The sequence below is a fragment of the Streptopelia decaocto genome (assembly GCF_964273445.1).
Source record: "Streptopelia decaocto genome assembly, chromosome: 22".
Taxonomy (NCBI): domain Eukaryota; kingdom Metazoa; phylum Chordata; class Aves; order Columbiformes; family Columbidae; genus Streptopelia; species Streptopelia decaocto.
Window position 1 is genome coordinate 2,679,225 of NC_138677.1, and position 5,315 is coordinate 2,684,539.

Below are 5,315 nucleotides of genomic sequence, written 5' to 3' on the forward strand. Positions count from 1 at the left end.
AGGCGGCGGCCAGCCCGGCCCCGCCCTCCCGCCGCCGCGCAGCCAATCACCGCCCCGCCGCGCCGCGTGACGGCGCCCCGCTCCCGCCCACGCCGCCCCGTTCGCGCCCCGCCCCGCCCCCCCGCGCCCCGCCCCTCCGCCCGCGCTCGCCCAATCAGCGCTGGGATCCGCCCCGCCGGCTGTCCGGGAGCGGCGCGGCCCCGGCGGGCCGGGGAAGGCGGGGGGCGGGCGGTGAGCGGCCGGAGGCGGCCCGGGTTTCCCAGAAGCGGGCGGAGCTTCCTGCCAAGCAGCCCCGCCTCCCCCTCCGCTTCCGCCGCCGCGCTGCGCATGCGCCCGGGCTGCCGGAGGGGCGCTGTGAGGACAGCGGCGCGGGGGAGCTCAGTGCGCAGGCGCGGGGCGGGAGAGGGGCGGGGCGCGCGCGCGGCGTGACCGTTAAACGGCCGCGCGTCTCCTCACGGTCGTCCCGCTGCGCTTCCCGCTCGGTGCCTTGGCTGGTTTCCCCGCCGCTCGCTTGGCCGGCAGCGCCTCTGGCCGCCTCCCCGGGTCCGTTTATGCTCTTGGGGCCCCGCCGCCTCGGGAGGGAGGCGGGACGGGCCGGCGCGGCGCCGGTTGGGCTGCCGGGTTGGTAGTGTGGGCTGGCCGGCTCGGTGTCTTGTGTGCTGGGCTAACGCTGTGGCGGCTGCACAAGTTTTCCCAAGAAAATAAGTGGGATTTGCCTGTACGGGGGCTGTAAGGGCGTGTATCTTTGCAGGAGGAGGCTGGAGCTGCTATGTAATAGCGTTATATCTGTAAACTGCCTCATTCGAGACTTTCAAATTAAGCTGCTTTTGGCTCAAGAAGGTGCAGCTTTTTATTGGCTTTTTTTGTTGCTGTTTGTTTCCCTGTTTTGAGACTGTTACCTTCCAGCAGTTCAATGCTCAGCAAGGCTGCGGGCAGGGGTGTCTGTGTGATGTTAGAGCTGCACCAAGAGGATGATCCTCCATCCAGACCCTGGGGAGGCTTCAGTCCTGCTGTGGAGAGAACGTGTTTGAGGTCTGTGATCACTTTGATAGTTCTTTTAGCCTCATTTAGGCTTGGTTGCTTCCCCAGCAAGTGACAGTTTATTCTTCAGATTCTTACTTGTGCAAGTAGCATTATTCTTGGATTTGATGCTAAAGTAAGGGGTCAGTTTGGGTAACTCCTGCTCCTTGCCTTGGAGATGAGGCAGCTGTAGAAAACAAATAACTTCAGAGCTCTCAAGGAAGGACTCTGATACAGTCACTTAGTCCCTCTGGCTTTGGACTCGTGGTGTGACACACAATATGCTTTGCCCTCTGCAGGAGGATGACTCACGGTTGTGGCAAAGAGTCCGTCTATGAAAACCACTGCGATGGTGCTCTGAGCAATCCTGAAATTTGCAGTAGCAGGATCCTGTGTCCCTCACCTTCAGCACAACTGGCTCCAACAGGTGCTGCTTCTGCTCAGACTCTTCATGCAGCTTGGAGAGAACTTGTCAGCCCTGAGAGCTCTTTCCTGAGAGAACAGAGCTATATTGTGTTGTAAAATAATCCCCTGTTGCCTGATTGTAGTGGAAAACCAGAGTTAAATGGCCTGGATGGTGTATCTGCGATGGATGAAGAACTGGCTGAAAGGCTGGGCCCAAAGAGTTGTGGTGAACGGAGCCAAATCCAGTTGGAGGCCAGTCACAAGTGGTGTCCCCAGGGCTCAGCATTGGGGCCACTGCTGTTTAATCTCTTTTTCAATGATCTGGATGAGGGGATTGAATGCACCCATAGTAAGTTTGCAGATGACACCAAATTGGGTGGGAGTGTTGATCTGCTGGAGGGTGGGATGGTCATACAGAGGGATCTGGACCAGCTGGATCAATGGGCTGAGGCCAATTGCCTGAGGTTCAACAAGGGCAAGTGCCGGGTCCTGCACTTGGGTCACAACAACCCCATGAACACTCCAGGCTCAGGGAAGGGTGGCTGGAAAGTGCCCGACACAGAGGGATCTGGAGGCATTGGTGACAGCAGCTGAACGTGAGCCTGTGTGTGCCCAGGTGGCCAAAAAGGCCACAGGATCCTGGCTGGTACCAGCACTGGGGTGGCCAGCAGGACTGGAAAAGTGATTGTGCCACTGTACTCGGTTCTGGTGAGGCTGAACCTTGAATCCTGTGTTCAGTTTTGGGCCCCTCATCATGAGAAGGATGTTGAAATACCGAAGAGAGTGCAGAGAAGGGAACTGGAAGGTGAGGGGCTGGAGCACAAGTGTGATGGGAGCGGCTGAGGGACCTGGGGGGTTCAGCTGGAGAACAGGAGCTGAGGGGAGACCTTCTGATCTCTGAACTGCCTGAAAGGAGCTTGGAGCCAGGGGGGTCGGGCTCTGCTCCCCAGGAACAAGCGCCAGGAGCAGAGGAAACGGCCTCAAGTTGCGCCAGGGGAGGTTGAGGTTGGATGTGGGGAACAATTTCTTCCCCAAAGGGCTGTGGGGCATTGGAACAGGCTGCCCAGGGCAGTGCTGGAGTCACCATCCCTGGAGGGGTTTAAAAGGCATTTAGTCGAGGTTCTTAGGGACATGGGTTAGTGCTGGAGTTGGGTTATGGATGGACTTGATGATCCTGTAGTTCTCCTCTGTCTGAAATGATTCTATGATTCTAAATGAACCTGTCACAGCAGGTCACTATTGTGCCTAGTGAAATACTGTGTCAACAGGTGATACAAATAGTAAGTGGAAATAGAGGGTGCTGGGAGTGGAGCTGCTGTCAGGTCAGCTCTTGCCAGGGGTTTGTCAGTAATTACAGGTGGTTTTGGTCCTTCCTGGAGGACCCGAGCTGTGGTCAGCTCTGAGTGGGGCGAACGGAGCTTCAGGGATGGTTCCTGTTCTGTGTTCTCCTGCACTTGTGCAGCACGTTACAGTGACAGAACCTGAGATCCACCCGGGCTCCAGCATCCCCTGAGTAAAGAATCATCCTTGTGTTCAAGCAGTAGGAAAACCTCAAGTGAGGAAGGAGTTGCGGTAATAACTGGTCACATCTTTTTCAACCTTTCTTGATATCTTACGCTTGCTTAAAAAGTGTGGGATGTCTGCAGGTCAAGATAGAAAACTGTGAGAGAATTTTTTACAAGGCAATGTTTTTCAGCAGTTGGAATAATTTGCCAACAGTCCTGTCTTTAAAAGTCCGAGGGAGTCTTTGTTATGTTATTTTTGCCAGGGTAGCTGAGGTGATCATACTGTTGCATATAGCGGTATTTAGGACCTTGATATTTTTATAACAGTGGAAAAAAATTAAACTTTTAAGAAAATCTAGTGGGCCTTAATACTAATTTTGTGGGTTTTGAACAAGCCACAGTTTCCATTGAAGTTACGTTCTGTAATCGCAGTCTGAAGAGGGCGGACAGGCAGCACACGGGACGGAGAGCTCAGCAAGCATGTGTGGAACCCGTTACAAGCCCAGGTCCAATATTGAAACCCAGAACACTCTGCTTTTCTTTTGTGGCTGAGTTATGTGAAGTGAGTCAATGGTCTCAATCAGCTGGAAGCTGTGAAGAACGTCTTGAAAGCATGAACGGAGTGTAAATAATGTAATAATGCCTGCTTCAGTAAGCCAGCAGTATGCAGTAAGAGCTGAGTGGGCGTGCGGTAATAGCTTGGAGATGTGAAGAATCGATTATCTGGAAGTAACAGGAGCAGGTACTGATCTGTCAGAGCGCTTCTGACAGCTCTTCAGCAGAAAAAGTGTGTTTGAAAAGGGGAGAAGGCAGCGTGTCCTGCCAGCGGAGCAGGAGCAGGGCTGGGGATCACACCGCCCGCCCTCTGTCCATTCACCAGGACACCGACAGCAAAGCTCTGGTTTCATCGCACCAATAAAACCCACAAGTAGTTCCCACCGTGAGTACAAGCGGGGTGAATGCAAATAGAACTGCGTTCCTCTTTATGTGAATCGCACAGAGTGTATCAGTTACTCGATTTGGAGAGTTCACACAAATAATTGCATTAATAATCGCTGCAAAAATATGTGGAGCCCTTCCCTTTGGGTGACCCAATAATGTCAAGACCTACTTCTCAGAATGTGAGCTGTGATTATAGTTACAGCTCAGAGAGCACAGTTCGTTTCACAAGAGGCTTTTTGTTCCTGCCTGGCTTGGTTATGGTGATCCACTCTGGGACCACTGATCTAAAACAAGCTTTTCACTTGGAGTTTTTTGATCTATTATTCCAAGTTTAGTGCTCAGTGTGGGTGTGTGACCCAGGAGCAGTGTGTTACAAGTTCAGAGTTGTAAGAGTCTTGACCCAGGTGGACTTTTGGCAGTGTGAGCCTCAGTCTGGATCTAGAGGTGGGGACAGCTCACACCTCCTTGGCTGATCTTCAGCCTCATCCCACCAACCCAGCCATGGCACATCACCAGTTCACTAAGGAGAATTCTGACCCCTGCCACCCCGACTTTAGGTGGCTACAGTCTGTGCTGTGTCATAGAATTGGAGAAAGGTTTGTGTTGAAGGGATGTTCCCAGCCCCCCCAGAGCCCCCCCTGCCATGAGCAGGGACATCTTCACCAGCTCAGGTTGCTCAGAGCCCCGTCCAGCCTGGCCTGGGATGTCTCCAGGGATGGTTCAGCCACCACCTCTCTGGCCAACCTGGGCCAGGCTCTCACCACCCTCAGGGACAGCAATTCCTTCCTCATGTCCAGCCTGAATCTCCCTCCTTTACTTTCAAACCATCACCCCTTGTCCTATCACAACAGGCCCTGCTCAAAAGTCTGTCCCCATCTTTCTTTTTGGCCCCTTTTAAGAACAAAAAGACGGCACTAAGGTGTCCCTGGAGCTTCTCTTCTCTTCTGAACACCCCAACTCTCTCAGCCTGTCCCCCAGCAGAGCTGTTCCAGCCTCGGATCATTCATGTGGCTCCTCTGGCCCCTCTCCAGCAGGTCCATGTGTGTCCTGTGCTGAGGACCCAGAGCTGGACCAGCACTGCAGGGGGGTCTGGCCAGAGGGGCAGAATCCCAAACCTGCTGCCCACGGGGCTGGGGATGCAGCCCAGGGGACGGTTGGTTTTTGGGGATGCAAGCACATGCTGCTAATCTCTCATCCTCATCCCTCTCCCAAAAACCCAGCTCCAGCCCTGTGTGCGCTGCCGAGCTGGTGGCACAGACCTGTGGGTGTCTCTGCCTTGGCACCTGCAGTTGCTGTTGCCTTTGCCAGCATCGCTCTTCTCTATTCAAAGTCTCCCCTTGAAAATAATCCCCTACTTTGGTTTGTGCTGAAGTTGGGTGGGCAGCTATGCTGTGTGGAGTGACTCAGGACTTTGGGGGTGTTCAGTCAGGAGAATGGTGTCCC

At 54.3% G+C, this 5,315-nt stretch overlaps 1 long non-coding RNA gene across 3 annotated transcripts; it reads left to right on the top strand.

Annotated features, from left to right (window-relative positions):
• The first annotated feature begins 449 nt into the window (after positions 1-449).
• LOC309449165 lies at positions 450-3,882 on the top strand. 3 transcript variants are annotated; one of them, XR_014185913.1, is made up of 6 exons: positions 472-543; positions 910-1,032; positions 1,320-1,447; positions 1,569-1,774; positions 2,164-2,230; positions 2,805-3,882. It is a non-coding gene; the product is annotated as an uncharacterized lncRNA (long non-coding RNA). The 3 variants fall into 3 exon arrangements; XR_014185911.1 differs by having other exon boundaries at positions 450-1,032; XR_014185912.1 differs by lacking the exon at positions 2,164-2,230 and having other exon boundaries at positions 450-1,032.
• Positions 3,883-5,315: the final 1,433 nt, after the last annotated feature.